A 17,884-nucleotide genomic window follows, 5' to 3' on the forward strand; every position below is an offset into this window, starting at 1 on the left:
ATTATCCCAGACACCCTTCAGAGCTAAAGAGAGGCTCTCAAAAGATCAGGGACTGCTGACGGCAAGACTTTTTACATGTTAGCACAATTTCTCGACCACATGAGCACCAAAGGTGATGAAATGAGATTCAGTCAAACGTAATGATGGAGATGTCAGGCACGGCGGTTCATCGCTTTGCAAAACAGTACATGCAGGGAATAATAATGAGCTTTTGTTGTTGTTGGTAATTAGTGTGATGTGGCTATCTCTCATTTAGAGCTGATGGTATCAGGCTACATTTAACTAGCCTTCAGCATAAACGGACATTTTGCACATTACAGTGTCCAAGCTATTCACCAAATACATACAATTAAACCATATTCAAGTTCTAAATCATAAACACACCAGTAAATAAATGTTATTTGAATTTTATGCTAATATACCATCTTGCTAAAAGCAACTTAAATGGCCTTGTGATCTAATACTTGGAAGGACTGCAAATTATTACATTATTAAAACATATTTATTAGAATATGGAGGATATGTATAGACAGACAGCCATTACTGTCATTATGCAAGAAGCAGTTGGAAAGATAAGCACACCAAGGGTAAAAATGTTGAATAGTTGTAGTATTCTGTGGCCAGGTTGCACGGGTCTTAAAAGTTAGTCATTACGGGGTTTTTTTTTCAAGACAGGTCATCATCTTTTAAGTCAATTCTATAAAAAGGTAGATTAGTCTAATTTAAATCCCCCAAAAAATAAGACTGATAAGCCCAAACTATTTGCTAGTTGGTCAGACTATTTCTTAAGACACAATCTTAACTTAGTGGCTGTTTATGCAACTGCCCCCTGGTGGTGATTTTAATCTGAAGTACTGTAGAATTACAAAATGCAATTGCTAATTACTTTTGACCAATAGGTAACACTGTTTCCAAATACTGTATTAATGGTACCCTCAATACGCTAAAGCATTAAATTAGAAATTATAGCCCGGTTTCACAAACAGGGCTTAAATGGCTTTTATGAACGAACCTTAGAAAAACATTACTGGTGTGCATCTTGAGACAAAACAATGGCTCTGACATATTATAAGATATATCGGTGCAAGTTGCTTTAAAACAGCTCAAACATGCATTTTATAGTCTGGGACTAGGTTTAAGCCTTGTCTGTGAAAACGAGGGATTAAGACTGGTATATTAAAACAAATGGTTTTTGAAGATTGTCTGACCCATATATAGTGATGGTCAGAACAATGCACTAGAACATTCAAGATGCTGGAAAAATCTAGTAAGGTGAAAATGTATTGATCATATGTTTTACGGTTCTTGAGTCACCGATCAGATTATCAAAAGAAAATAAAATTGTTTGTGTGTGGTCGGGCGGGGGGGTTAATGTTACTTATTTTTCATTAATCACTTACAGCCCACTTTAAGTACTCCGATACCACAGCAAAAATCTAGCTTTTTACACGAATTACAATTAAATACACAAATTACAAGCATAGATAAATACAACAAAGTCACAAAAAATTAAGGTATTATATTCAGGTACAGAAATGTATTCATTAAATGTAAAATAACACTATAGTGTTCTCTGTATAAAATAAGTATAGATGTATCTTTGTAAAAGATGTGTTTTGTTTTTTGATTAACATTAATGACATGAACATCAGCAGATTTTTATAGGCTGCTTTAGATACCCCTAGAGTCTGCGAGAGCAGGGGCGGAAGATGACTCAATGTTGGACAACATGGTTAACGACGTTGGAATGGAAACGGATATGAGTATGGAGAGTAATTTACAAAAGACTAGTTCAGGTTCTGCTGTTAGCAAAGTCATTGAACTCCAAGCTTGTGTCTGTGGCTGGAGCAAGGCGACAACGGTCAGGGGGTTGAAGATTCATCAAGGGAAAATGAAATGCTTGAGGGAGAGGGGACAAGGGCCTCGCATTGATCAGTACTTCTTACGAAGTCAGTCAAGTCAGTCGAATGAAATCCAGCGACAGGAAATATTGAAGATTTTATTATTTAGAAAACAAGTAATTTTGCTATATATTTGGACACAATTATTTCTTCTGTCTGTGACTTTGGATTTCCTCTGTGTATGTGAAAGACCTTGAATGGAATGTTGTTTGCTGCAGAAAATTCTATTCTGAGAAGTCACATGGTAAAAGACCTTTGCCCAAAACTATCTATAGGGTGTGTTACCTTCTTTGGAAGAAGATGTATGTATATAACTCTGAACCAAAAAATACTCGGGAGCGCGCTGGAAGGCCAGAGGGCCAGTGGGCCAGAGGGCCAGAGCGTTAGAGCGCCGTTCTATGGAACGGGAAGGCGTTCGAAAATAAAGTCTAATTATTTCTGGCATCAAAGATCTCTGCGAAGTTATTTTTCGGAAAGATTGAAAACCACAACAGAAGCAAACCACAGTTCGCAGGATATCAGTACCCCTGACATAGAGGAGATGAGGGTTTGCACAGTTAGTGATGAACACATTCATACTTGTGAACCCGGTCAGACTAACCAGCATAAGAGAGAAAAGAACCTCAACGGCCATAGGCCTGGAGTTAGATGGCCAAGAGCTTGTGAGAAAACTCCATGGGACACGGTAAACACAGATCTATGCTTTGCATTGGAAAGATTAACTGGTACAGTTGAAAATAAGCTGGATAAATTTGGGGACATCATTTACGCATATGGAAGTTAGAGGTTTGGTATGGAAAAAAGGAAGGAAAAAGTACAAACTACTCCTGCTGTATCAAGACGGCAGCAGAAAATTGAAGGGTTAGTTAGAGAAAGGAGACAGCTGAGGAAGCGATGGAAAAAAGCAGAACAAAGTCAGAAGGAGGGACTCAATCTCTTACAAAGGGCCATAAAAGATAAGCTTGCAACATTACGCATAGCTGAGCGCCTACGGAAACGCTACAAAAAGAAGGAACATGCGAGGGCTAATTTCTATAAAGACCCATTCAAATCCGTAAAGAAGTTATTCAACAGTGAGAAGAATGGCACTTTAAAAAGCATCTAGGGTTGAGCTAGAGAGATATTTGGAGGAAACGCATACAGATGCAAAAAGGCATGAGCCTTGTCAATTTCGTCAGATATCCCACCTATCAATCCACCAGAATACCAAATGGAGGTCTGTGCACCTAAGTGGAAAGAGATAGAGCAGGTTTTGAGAAAGGCAAGGGCTTCATCATCTCCAGGGCCTAATGGAGGTCCGTACAGAGTGTACAAGAGTGCTTCAGGAGTTCTACAAATTCTGTGGAAATTGATAAAAGTGGCTTGGGAAAAGCAGGTTGTACCTAGAGCATGGCGCCGAGCAGGTGGAGTCTTTATACCTAAGGAACAGATGCTACAAGCATCAGTCAGTTTCGTCCTATTTCACTATTAAACGTCGAAGGTAAGATTTTCTTCAGCATTATTGCGCAGAGATTGTCAACCTACCTATTAAAGAATGGCTTCATTGACACTTCAGTTCAAAAAGCGGGCATTCCAGGGTTCTCAGGATGCTTAGAACACATCAATGTTATCTGGCAACGAATTCAATCAGCTAAAAAGGAGTGGAATGAACTCCATGTGACATTCCTGGATTTGGCTAATGCATATGGTTCAGTGCCACATGAGCTTCTTTGGGCAGCATTTGATTTTTTTAGAGTACCAATGTCAATAACAAATTTAGTGAAAGCCTATTTTGGAGATTTGCAATTTAGTTTCTCCCCTCCAAAATTCAGCACCGTATGTCAATGCTTAGAGGTTGGAATAATGGCAGGATGCACCATTTCTCCACTGGCTTTTACCATGGCAATGGAAGTAATCATTAGGGCATCAAGATGGGTAGAAGGAGGAGAGCGCTTGGATTCTGGGATGTGACTACCACCAATCAGAGCATACATAGATGACATGACAACCATGACTACAACAGTAGCCTGCACTAATCGGTTATTGGGTAAGTTAACAGATAATATCGAATGGGCACGAATGCAATTTAAGCCCTCTAAATCAAGGAGCATCTCGATAGTTAAAGGAAAGGTAGTAGATAAAATATTCTTCATTAATGGTGAGGCAATACCAACAGTTTCTGAGAAGCCAGTGAAGAGTCTTGGGAGATGGTACGATGGGGATCTAAAGGACACAGTTCGAGTGGGAGAAGTTAGACGACAAGCAGTGGAAGGGTTGAAGAGCATAAACAGCTGTGCTCTACCAGGCAAACTAAAACTCTGGTGCTTTCAGTTTGGTCTACTGCCAAGGTTGCTGTGGCCACTGACTGTGTACGAGGTTTCTTTGACAACAGTGGATAAGCTGGAATCGTTAATAAGTTCATACATCAGGAAATGGTTGTCCACGCTGCCTCAGCAGAGTGGGACTTTATAGTAAAGGAGTATTGCAGCTGCCAGTCTCTGCTTTAACCGATGAGTTTAAGTGTGCCAAGGTCAGACCAGAAATGACTTTAGCAGAGTCACGTGACAAATGTGTAAGGGAGGCAGCCACTGTGGTAAAAACTGGTTGAAAGTGGTCAGCAAAGTAATCTGTATTAGAGGCAAAGGCTGACCTTCAAATTGGAGATATCGTGGGACAGGTGCAGTCATGGAAGAAGGGATTTTGGGCTCAGTTTAGCTCCTCCTAAATGGCAGAAGGCAGCCCAGCTCAAAGGAGGAAGCTGGTAATCAACGAGGTGCGAAAGCAGGAGGAGAGGATGAGATGTATAAAGGCCATTTCCCAGGCCAAGCAGGGAGAGTGGATGAGATGGGAGAGTGTGGAACAACGCAAAATGGGCTGGCAAGACCTTTGGTCAATGGAAGAGAGTAGGATCAGTTTCCTTATTAGGTCAACATGTGATGTTCTCCCATCACAGCAGAACCTAAACCTCTAAACCTTTGTGTTCATCACCTGCCACATTAAGGCACATTTTGACAGGATGTAAGGTGGCTCTTAGCCAAGGTCGGTTTACTTGGCGCCATCACCAAGTATTGCGATGTTTGTCTTTAGCATTGGAAGGCAAGCGTAGTATGACCAATAAGTTGCTGCCTGTTCTAGCTAAACATTCCGCCCAGGCGAGCAACCACCAAGAAAAGATGCTAACACCTATTCTCGCCCAGGACAACTGGAAGCTGCTAGGGACTGGAAGATGCTGGCTGATCTTGATCAACGGCTTATTTTTCCACCTGAGATTGTCACCACTAACCTACAACCAGATATTGTTTTGTGGTCTGGATCAGCACGCATTGTTCAACTGATAGAGTTAACAGTGCCATGGGAAGATGCGGTAGATGAGGCATATGAGAGGAAGAAACTGCGGTATAATCATCTGGCCACTGAAGCAGAACAGCGAGGATGGAGAGTCCAGGTTTATGCAGTGGAAGTGGGTTGTCGAGGTTTTGTGGCACACTCTACAACCCGGTTCCTCAATTACGTCCGTTTCAGTGGCCAAGAGTTGCGTCGCATAGTAAATAACTTATCTGAAGCAGCAGAAAGGAGCAGCAACTGGCTGTGGTTGAGACGGAAAGATTCTAGATGGCTGTGTACAGGCCACCATGCTACGGTTTCGTAGAATTCTTGAAACTTGAAGAGTCTGTTGGTTTATTTGAATAGGTTGTATAGTATTTACAGTCATTACGTTCCTGTGTATATTGCGTGAATGACGGGTGGTTGGGCAGATATTGTGTTTTGCGGTAGGTGGTATGCCATACGGAACCGTTGCCACTGAAACTGCATGTTAACGCACCAGTGGGGCTCGACAGCCTTAGTCAAACGGGTTGGCTCGTATGGTTGGGTTGCGGAGAGATTGTGGTTAGGTCTCAGCAGCAGGAGGGAAGTAGAGGTCAGTAAGCTGGGTTGAGTTGAGTGGGGGACGGAGGGGGGTGACTCTGGGACGCCAGAGTCACTGTCGAGCCCTCTTTAGGTGTCGTGGGCTAGTCGACGAAACACTGAGGACGGAAGATGCCCACTTGAAGACCCTAGAGATGTCCCCTACTCAGCTCAATCCAGACGGTTGTCATGGGGGGCCGCACTGTGGTTGCAGCCGTTGTGTGTGCTGACGTGTGTAAACACTAGACAGAAGGAGATTTGCATCACCATATGGAAAGAAGCGTAAATGGATGGAGAAGCATAGGTTACTGTAAAGCTATGTCTTAGTTGGTGCTTATCTTGGCGAAAGCCGAGTACAAATCAGTATGAAGTTTTAACATCTACTCTCGTGTAATGGAAATCATTAGACCTAATGAACGGATCGAATATTATGATACACATTTGATTTCTTTCTCAACAGTTTAAGTTCACTTAAGACATAACTGACTGTGTATATGAGAATACTTGAGAGATGCGTATTTTTACATAATTGTGTGTGTGTGTGTGTGTGTTCGTTGAAGCGAAAGAGGAATCAATTCAGTGTTTGCACGCTATCACCATATGGAATGTGCCTCTCTCTGTGTGTGCACGTGATCGAGTTCTCTTTCACCTCTTCTTGCACTTGAATGGTTTAAAACCGCATGAATTGTAAATTGTCAAGAAAAAACACGTGCAAAACCGTAAATGATAAACTTTCACTCTATGATGGTTAAACTGAGCAATTAAACCACGAATTACATGTGTGCTGAAACATGGGGCCTGGTCATTATAGATCACGGATCAATTGAAATGCAATCCATTGCACCCCTAGTAACAACACTAGACACCATAAGGTGAAAAAACAACTTCTCACCATTAAAATTAGCATGACATGAAATGTAATTCAAATTTTCTAAATGCATGTTATAGATCTTATTGTGATTTTTTTTACAAATCAAATTTATCATCAAAAAGCCACTTTTCCACCATCGGCCCAAACCATTTTCTTTGCTTAACCGTTCCATTTTGTGACGATCTGGCCCAGCCGAAATGGATATGGTTTCATTTTCCACTGCAGGGCTGATAACAGAGCTCTTTGGAAGTGAATACAGGCGTCAGTCATTGCCTTGGTAGGACAAGCGTTTTCAGACAATATCAGATGTAAATATAGGGACTGTGTTATGGAGGATGATCAGATATTTATTTTCATTGTATTAATAATTTGTGTTTACGTCGCTCAAATAGCGCACTTAGCCAGCTACAGAGAAACTGGTAGCCAGGCAAACAACAAATGACCAATGTCATAACTACACTTTACGTTGAAACTGGACTTCGCTGTGGTGATGTACAGTACGCAGGACTTCTTCAATCATTTAGTCGGCAAGCTCATGTTCATCTGTTAATGGCCACATCTCAACATCCAAACAACAACCCACGCACAGCTTAAGCCCACGTCCAACTTTTTTTACTTTTTTCGATAATCCATTACACCTGGATGATCCATTACACATCATGACAAAACAATTGTTTTGCACTTTGTTGTTAAACAGAGAGCATCTTCAATTTTGCAGTCTAACAAGGCTGCCTCCCTTCTTCCTGTCTGCATAAATGTTGGTCAGTGATATTTAAAACCAGAAATAGGAGAGAGAAAATAGGAAATGAGAGCAGAGGGAAATCAGCACATTGAATAGGTTTGAGGGAGAACTTTGGTGTATGTGTGTGTACATGTTTTCCTGGGGTTTTCAAGTCCTTGGTCAAGGGTAATGTCAAACGTACCTGTTTGTCACTGTTGACTCTCTATTATGGACAGCAAAGGCTGTGTAAGCTGGGTCTCAACACGCTGAAATGCTGAGGCAGGAATCAGGATTGATACGGTGCCAAAACCCACAGTGTGGAAACAAGCCTCACTGTTCCTTACAGATCTTAGTTCCTTTGGGACAAAACAAATGCAGAACAAATCTGCAGCTAAAATAAACTCAGACGATCCTTGCAATTACCTTAATGCATACCAAATAGACCAAACGACAAACAAGAAACACCACCCTGCAAATATAAAATCAAAGCAGCCTTATAATTTGATTTCTGCGCACGGCACAAAATTGCTGTATTTGAAAATCAACCTTGTATTCTCAAATCCTGCAAATCCCATCTTGTTGTTCTTTAGCAGCCGAACGCTGCCTCCACATTTCTTCATTAACTCTGGTTCCTTCATTTAAAAATCAGTCCCTCTTGCTTTTGAATTCAAATTACTTCCATTTGAAGGAGCCGTTTTCATTATAACTACTCACTGTCTCAATTGAGTATGGTTTTTGATAGCCATAATCCTTTTAAAACAGTATAATGGTCATATATGAGGGAAAAGTCTCAGAGAAACACGAATCAAGCTGGAATACAAATCAAGCCTTTCAATTTACATATTTCTAATTTATAAACCCTCCCGTTTGACTGGCTATTTTGTGACCTACGGGCACCGAGATAAGGAAAATGGCTGATTGTTTTTTTGTTATCTTTTCATTGTTTTTTTTTTTTATAGTTTTTTCTTTCTTTCCGTCTCTCTCCGACTTTTACAGAATTGAAAGCACTTATGCTTAATCTTCGAAGATGAAATTGTGTTATGAAAAAAAAAAAAAGTGTACAGCCTTCAGATGTTGCCGCCTCTTCAACTCTCTTCTAGCCATGTCTCGATGTGGTTCTCCTCTTCATTAACCTGTAACTGTGGCTGTAGCGGGACCCTCGTTCCTCTGACAGGGCAGCTGCAGCAGGCCCCTCATCCTCGGGCCCCAATTAGGCCGTGCCATGCAGGCCGGTCTCCCCAGAGACGGCTTCTCCCCCTCAGGATTGAAGCGAGCTGCCAGTCTCTGATGCTGATGTGGGGGAACAGTAGCTGAAGGGGAGGGCAGTTAGAGCTGCAGCCTCTGAGGCCTTGCCAGCAATTTTTTTGAAAATAAATGCCACTCGCATTTGTTTTTTTTTGTGCGCCAGTGCTGTAACAGCTCACAGCTTCTGGCAAAGTGAACTGGTCGAATCAAACTGTGGGTTTAATAAGTCACTTTTCTATCATTTTTTTTTCTTACCCTGCCCCCTTCTATCCACTTACTTTCCTAGTTTTAATGGACAATAAAAACAGGCAAAAAAGTTACTGAAGACATATCATAACAAGAATATCATAAAACTTTTGCCAGAATATAATATCCTAGTACGGAGCCGTGCACATGACTTGCAGACAAATATGTGTTTTATATGTTGATTTGATTCAATATCACAATGTATCATGATGCGGTGCCAATGCCTGCACATGGCTACATTTTCGTCAATGCTACATTCACATCAAGGGTTGACGCCACCGATTTTCTGCCATTTCACATTTTTCAGACATAACAAGTTAGTCATTAATGCCATTCTTTTGAGAAATCGATATATCTGCCAAAGAATTAGCATTCTTGAGAGAGGTACACTCCATAACCTATGAAGAATGCATTCAATACAAGATGGAATGACTAACACATGGCACACAGACTGGCAGATCTTGCCTTTGAAGAAAACTTATATTGTCACTTAACTACTGTATATCCAGCAGACAATTACTCAAATTACAGACTGAAGTCCTGAGTGTTTTCTCAATGTCTCAATGTCCACAATCTATTACAAGTAGACATATAAAGTAAACTGTTTACACACACACACACACACACACACACAAATCAACATCAATATAAACCAGCCACAGGTCCTCATAAGTGAAACGGTTTAAGAAACTATACTAATTGAGATCTTAATGGTCTAAAACCACGGACATACTTATTGTTATAGAGTCAAGGATAGAGTATGGAAAAAATCAGCTCAATAGGCTATTCAAAAGAAGTCAGCATCATGAGAGTAAAACCTTTCATTTATTTCTTCTAAGACAAGCTGACTCTTTTCTGCTGTATTATACATCATTCTGTACTTATATATTCTGTACTTATATCATATTATATATTTTCTCTGAGCAGATAAACTCTTCACAATATCACTGTCACCTTCCTGTCAGGTTGATTGCATATCAAAACAGCTTTATGGTGGTGTCAATGTCAGGTCATGAAATTTAAATGTTTAAAAAGTAAAACTTGGATGTATTCTTCTATTCAAGGTTATACTAAAGACATGTGCGAGTGCGAGCAGGCGCTGACGAACAAAAAGGCCAAAAAGTACCATAACAGCGTCATACAGGTAATAATTACGGCTCTATGCGCTATATTCCAAGTCATTATAGCTTTGTGTGAGGAATAAATTAAATGCAATGTACCTTTCTGTGAAAATCTTAAATCCGGCGCGTCTATGAAGCAGAACTGTTTTGTTTGTTCTCATCGGAAGTGTTGTGGCCTGGGTTACCAAGGACAGGAAGGAGGAGACAACTTTTGTTTACGCAAATTAACCATATATTATGTGTGATATATTTATATTGCTTGTTCAGTTATTATTACTATTAGACATCTATCCATGTTGCATTTCTATGAAAGCATATGCAGTTAATTATTTGTATTAATAAAAAAAAATAAAAAAAGAAAGATTGATAAAAATGATTAAACAGAAGTAGAGAATAGCCACACATTTATTTTATTGCAGTGACACATGTCTTGCACATAATCTCTTTGAGATAAACCCGGTTTTATCCCTGTGTCTTATTCTCTGCTTTGAATCCCTTAGTTTCATTGAGGTCTATTTGAATCATGCAACGTGGCTTAACTTGAGGCCATTAATCTCCTTTTAAAATTAACCTCTTTACAAATGACCTGGGTCATCACCAAGAGCTTTAGATGAAAAGATTGAGATGTGTCAATACTTGAGAGAGAAAGTTCATCTCATTTCCTGATAAATTTATGGTGAGGATGATTTAAATCCCGGCAAACTGTGAAACAAACTTTGACCTCTCTTCTTTAAGGAAAGGAAGACTAACACAGAATGGAATAGAAGTGGGGGAATTAAATGTCAATTTGACCATGTCTCTAAATCTGATGTACCAAATGTCAAATAATACGAGAGAGAGAGAGACAGACAGATTATCTAGCACTCGCTCCCGTCAATTTCTTGATTCACGTTAAACTGTGTATTACGACATACGGCTGAATATTGAACAGGAAAACTGAGCTCATAAATTAATTATTCAAATGTTTTGATAGCAAAACAGACACAGTGTTAACTCCTTTGGAAAAATCAACCGGTATGTTTAAGCATGAGGAAGGAGAAGGAATTTTATAAAGACTTGATGAGACAGTTAAAAATATTTCATTATTTTTCATAAACCTTATTATGTTTTTTATGATTGTATACTAAATCATGTCAAAAGTTTTAAACACCACACGTTTATTATTTATTTATTATTATTATTATTTCATATTTATGGAAGATCAGGGAACACAAATGATCAAAGACAGAAAGTTTTGAAGGCATTCTCTTTATTTTATTTATTTTTTTATATTTCATTGCTTATGCAAAAAGTAACGTATTCTGTTGATATTTCAAGCACTTTCATTCGTCTGATGAGTGAATAAGGAGCAGTAAATCATGAGGGACTGTCAGCCCATATGCTTCAAAATTATTAATTCTCTGAAGTTACACTTCAAGCTTGTTTCATTGTGATGAAGTTTAACAAAGAGAGAGGATGGGATACAGAAAAAGGACCACCAGGTGGACTTCTTTTACTAAGACACTGGGAGAAACGTCCCAAGAAAATATAAAAATTTCACGGACAGATATAAATATTAGCTTTTACAGAAGCAGCCGAGAAAACATACAATATTAAACATGATGGAAAATTTGATTTCACGCAAATACCTAAACTACACTGTCAACCTACAGTGACTAGATAGATAGATAGATGGATGGATGGATGGATGGATTGATTGATTGAGCCATTACAAACAAATATCTCCTCACTTTTGGCCACTGTTTGTTTTACTGTGTTTATCTATGTATATATTTGGCTTGAACAACTCCTTGTAACGACAGACAAATCAGACACAAGCCCTTCCCTCTCTTGGCCTTCTCGGTACGTTTGGGGTGCTGTGCTGCCTCAGCAGGCCCCAGCAGGCCTTGACTCACAACCAGCCATGTGCTCATACAGAGAGAGAGAGAGAACTTTCAACCAGAACAGAGTCGAACTAACCATGCAAGTTCATCATATCTTCTTCATCCAACGGAGAAGAAAGCGATTGCAACTTCAACGTTTGACACTCACGGAACCAAAATCCTTTTTCAGGAACTTCATGAAATGCTTTCACTGCAAAGGCCATGCAAGTTTACATTTAAAGCTGCAGTCGGCAAGATTTTTTTGATCATATTCACTGAAACCGACACTATGCTTCGACAGAACAACATAAATCAGCCGGTTTTAGAAAAAAACCTGCGCTTCTACCTCCACCTAGAGCTTGTTATTTGTTTTGCAAAAATCCACCGTGCCACAGATCCCCCTCCCCCCTCACGCACGTTACAATATACACGCACTCACGAGCACGAACTCGATGGGAGGGTTTTCGGTGGTAGTGGGGGAGGGGCATGAGAGTTGTAAACATTCAAGTCCCTTCATTCTGCCCTGCAGCTTAAATGAGGTGCTCTGAAAAGAATAAGCTGATGGTTCTTTTCATGTTCAATGAATCTTTTCCGTAGCTTCATTTCATTTGCGGTTTCATTCTGTCGCTTACCATCTACCCATGAATGTGTAATTGTTAGTTATGTGATTTAGTTAATAAAATTTGTGCACAATATGTATTTGATTCTGATTCTCTGCTTGCAACAGAGTTTATTTTACGATTTAGAATTTGAGTACAAGCTCTTAGTAGTACTGTACAGTAAGAAAGACATTTCCCTTCCCCGGAAATTAACAATTCTTAAAATTAATAAACATTTAACACTGAGTGTGCACGGGATGAACAGGTTGATTGATTGTAATATTAATTTTACTACATTAAGTTAATTCTATTAACTGATCCAAATATTCATAATCAATTATAACAAGTTATGATTGATTATTAATATTTCTTTAGAGCTAATAACATGATTTAACAGAATTATGTAAATGTTCATAATTATTCTTATGAAACCAGTCCCATCTTAATAATTGTCACAGGCTTTGCGACATTTTTAAAAGCTGTGTATTTAGGCCTTACCAAACACAAGGCTAATTATTAAATGACTAAACCTAGTGGTACTACAGATGACGAGGCCATGACTCAGCGCTGATCCTGACCTCTGACTGAAACACAGGACGGGTCGCTGGCTAAATGTGTTCATGCACCACTGCGCCTGCCCTAAAATCCTGTGAAAAACGGGTTCTCTGCCAGGAAACCAACTTCAAACACTCGACTAAAGGTTTATTGATCTTTGCGGATTGCAGCCTCTTAGGAAGATAAAGAAACTTTTAAGGTGATCACAGTGGTTTAATATTGGAGAAAAGCAACAGACACTTTGATTTAATTAAGCAAATAAAAGTAAGTGTGAGATGCAAAGATGTAATGAAAAAAGCTAGCTAGGTAATTTTAAAAAGCTGTGCATACTATGGCATGGCATAGAACATTGATTTAGTTTCAGCCACCATAAAAAATACACATCAATGTACACTGTGAAAAATTATATTATTTTTAATAATTATCAATAAGTTTTTACATTGCTTTAACTAAGCAATTTAACTTAATTGCTTTAAAATAAGTAAATTTCAACTTTTTTATAAGTTATTCAAGATTCAACTCATTTTTCAAGTCAGTTTAACATAATTTAAATTGACTGTACTTTTTTACAGTGTAATTTCAAATAATTTTTGAGATCACAGGTGAATTAGTGCTGTCACGATTCCTGTCTTATGTTTTCCTTGTCTTGTGTTGACTTTTGTTATTTCCTGTCCTGTGCCATGTTTTGTAGTCCTTTGTAGTTTTTCTTGTTTATTAGTCTCTCCAGGTGTTTCTAATTAGCCCCGCCCCCTTGTTATCTTGTTTGCCTGTGTATTTAAACCCCTGTGCTTCAGTTGTGTTTTGTCGGTCGTTGTTTTGATGTTGCTGGTAGCTGTTCCGTGTTCCTGTCCTGAGTCCATTGGATTTCCTGTTTGTTTTATTAAAGTGCTTGCATTTGGATTCTCTCTCCGCTTCATTTCTACCACATCGTAACAGAACGACCGACCGTAAATATGAATCCAGCAGCACGGATCTCGCCTGATCTACACAGGCTAGACCGGGAGTTCGCTGGACAGATCGCGGCCTTGGCCCTGGAAAGCCTTGATCTGTTCCAGTACACCTGGGGGTTTGTTCCCCTCGCTGCCTCCTGCTCTCTGGGTGATGAGGCGATTAAGATGTGTTACCGGCTGGGGACTAAGGAGGTCGACCCGAGGGAGCTCCCCGATCTCTCCGGTCTGGACTGGAGAGAGGCACTCTCCAGATGTCTGGAGAGCTTCCTCCCGTGGCACGCCACGTCATCACCTGTTCTTCACGTTCACCACGACATGCCTGAGCTTCACCACGACATGCCTGAGCTTCACCACGACATAACTGAGCTTCACGTCAGCCACGTCCGGCCAAAGCTTCACGTCAGCCACGTCCGGCCAAAGCTTCACGTCAGCCACGTCCGGCCAGAGCTTCACGTCAGCCACGTCCAGACAGAGCTTCACGTCAGCCACGTCCAGCCAGAGCTTCACGTCAGCCACTTCCAGCCAGAGCCTTCACCGCTGGTCCCGTCCAGCACAGAGCCTTCACCGCTGGTCCCGTCCAGCACAGATCCTTCACCGCTGGTCCCGTCCAGCACAGATCCTTCACCGCTGGTCCCGTCCAGCACAGCGCCCTCACCGCTGGTTCCGTCCAGCACAGCGCCCTAACCGCTGGTCCCGTCCAGCACAGCGCCCTCACCGCTGGTCCCGTCCAGCACATCGCCCTCATCGCTGGTTCCGTCCAGCCCAGCGCCCTCTCGCTCTCGGAGACGGAAGATGAAGAGGACTTCCCGCGTCCCGCAATGCCTGGAAGTCCTCCCTGTACTTCCTGTCAGCCCAGAGTTCTCGCCGCTGGTCCCGTCCGATCCAGAGACTGTTCAAGTCACGTCTGCCGATCCAGAGACTGTTCAAGTCACGTCTGCCGATCCAGAGACTGTTCAAGTCACGTCTGCCGATCCAGAGACTGTTCAAGTCACGTCTGCCGATCCAGAGGCTGTTCAAGTCACGTCTGCCGATCCAGAGGCTGTTCAAGTCACGTCTGCCGATCCAGAGGCTGTTCAAGTCACGTCTGCCGATCCAGAGGCTGTTCAAGTCACGTCTGCCGATCCAGAGGCTGTTCAAGTCACGTCTGCCGATCCAGAGAGTGTTCAAGTCACGTCTGCCGATCCAGAGGCTGTTCAAGTCACGTCTGCCGATCCAGAGACTGTTCAAGTCACGTCTGCCGATCCAGAGACTGTTCAAGTCACGTCTGCCGATCCAGAGAGTGTTCAAGTCACGTCTGCCGATCCAGAGGCTGTTCAAGTCACGTCTGCCGATCCAGAGGCTGTTCAAGTCACGTCTGCCGATCCAGAGACTGTTCAAGTCACGTCTGCCGATCCAGAGACTGTTCAAGTCACGTCTGCCGATTCAGAGACTGTTCAAGTCACGCCTGAACCTGATCGCTCTATGTTTGTTTCTGTGTTTACGTCTGTCCTTGTGGCTGTTTCTGTTCTGGTGTCTGTTCCAGAACCGGAGCCAGTGTCTGTTCCCGAGCCATTCTGTGTGTTGTCTGTTCCCGAGCCAGTGTGTGTGTTGTCTGTTCCCGAGCCAGAGCCAGTGTGTGTGTTGTCTGTTCCCGAGCCAGTGTGTGTGTTGTCTGTTCCCGAGCCAGTGTGTGTGTTGTCTGTTCCCGAGCCAGTGTGCGTGTGGTCTGTTACCGAGCCAGTGTGTGTGTGGTCTGTTCCCGAGCCCGAGTGTGTGTTGTCTGTTCCCGAGCCCAAGCCAGTGTGTGTGTTGTCTGTTCCCGAGCCAGAACCAGTGTTTGTGTTGTTTGTGCCTGAGCCAGTGTGTGTGTTGTCTGTTCCTGAGCCCGAGCCAGTGTGTGTGTTGTCTGTTCCCGAGCCCAAGCCAGTGTGTGTGTTGTCTGTTCCCGAGCCAGAACCAGTGTTTGTGTTGTTTGTGCCTGAGCCAGTGTGTGTGTTGTCTGTTCCTGAGCCCGAGCCAGTGTGTGTGTTGTCTGTTCCTGAGCCCGAGCCAGTGTGTGTGTTGTCTGTTACGATGTGGTAGAAATGAAGCGGAGAGAGAATCCAAATGCAAGCACTTTAATAAAACAAACAGGAAATCCAATGGACTCAGGACAGGAACACGGAACAGCTACCAGCAACATCAAAACAACGACCGACAAAACACAACTGAAGCACAGGGGTTTAAATACACAGGCAAACAAGATAACAAGGGGGCGGGGCTAATTAGAAACACCTGGAGAGACTAATAAACAAGAAAAACTACAAAGGACTACAAAACATGGCACAGGACAGGAAATAACAAAAGTCAACACAAGACAAGGAAAACATAAGACAGGAATCGTGACAAGTGCCATATATGAAAAAAATGTCTGAGTCCTGTACGTAAGACAAAGCAGAAAAAAATTAAATAAAACAAAGAACTTGTTGCACACCTTCAAGAATTAAAGGGGTTGTATGTAAGAATTTTAATGTACTGTACACTGAACAAAATTATAAACGAAACACTTTTATTTTTGCTCCCATTTTCCATGAGCTGAACTAAAAGATCTAAGACCTTTTCTATGTACACTAAAGTCCTATTTCTCTCAAATATTGTTCACAAATCTGTCTAAATCTGTGTTAGTGAGCACTTCTCCTTTGCCGAGATGATCTATCCACCTCACAGGAGTGGCATATCAAGATGCTGATTAGACAGCATGATTATTGCACAGGTGTGCCTTAGGCTGGCCACAATAAAAGGCCACTCCAAAATATGCAGATTTGTGAATAATATTTGAGAGAAATAAGCCTTTTGTGTACATAGAAACAGTCTTAGATCTTTGAGTTCAGCTCATGAAAAATGGGGGCAAAAACAAAAGTGTTGCGTTTATAATTTTGTTCAGGGTATAAATTAAAATTCATGTAACGAAAATTAAAAAACTTTACCTTCCCAGACTTCCTCGGTTGTCTATGAAAACCTGGACGTTTTTGCCGAGAAAATCAGAAGGATGTGACATTCAACTAATTTTTTAAGCGCGCAGAACATATTTACATATTCATCCTAACATCACTATCAGCAGCGTGGACAGTGTGTGGATTTTCATTCACAGTATGTTGCTGCAAAGTTATTTTCAACTTATTTTTACTTCTAAGCAAAGAGCGAAAAAGAATGTCACTATAAGTATCAGGGCATTGAATTAACATATTATGTATAAAAAAAATAAGATGAGTCCAAAATATGAACGCAACGCGTTTAATTACACGTTAAGCATTTTCTTCCCATAGAAAACCGTTATAAGAAAAGGCTTAACGTGGCTTACTGTACTAAGACAGTGATATTAAAAGAACAAACTCAGTACACATCATATTAATAAACCATACTATGTATAAAAAAATAAGATGAGTCCAAAATATGAACGCAACACGTTTAATTACACGTTAAGCATTTTCTTCCCATAGAAAACCTTATTCGCGTTTTTTTTTTTTATATAAGCGTTTTCTTATAACGGTTTTCTATGGGAGGAAAACGCTTAATGTGTAATTAAATGCGTTGCGTTCATATTCTGGGCTCATCTGATTTTTTTTATACATAGTATGGTTTATTAATATGATGTGTACCGAGTTTGGTCTTTCAATATCACTGTCTTAGTACAGTAAGCCACGTTAAGCGTTTTTCACGTTAAGAGTTTTAGAATGTCCCTCTCTCGGGACCACATTGGTTGACACTGACAGCGGCAAAAGCGACGCATGCGTTTTTCACTTGTAAAACTCAAGGGTGTATGGGTAATGTAGTCTCTGCTCTCGGTGGGACGAATTAGGAAGCGTGCATTGTGAAGGGCGCTCTGAAAAGCGGCAGCGCAGCCAAAGGATTAAAACAGATGTGCAAATGAGCGTACCGGTACGCTAAAAGCACATTCTGGGCGCACGGA

The sequence above is a fragment of the Siphateles boraxobius genome, unplaced genomic scaffold (assembly GCF_051911475.1).
Source record: "Siphateles boraxobius isolate OS27281-9 unplaced genomic scaffold, OSU_SipBor_1 33, whole genome shotgun sequence".
Taxonomy (NCBI): Eukaryota; Metazoa; Chordata; class Actinopteri; order Cypriniformes; family Leuciscidae; genus Siphateles; species Siphateles boraxobius.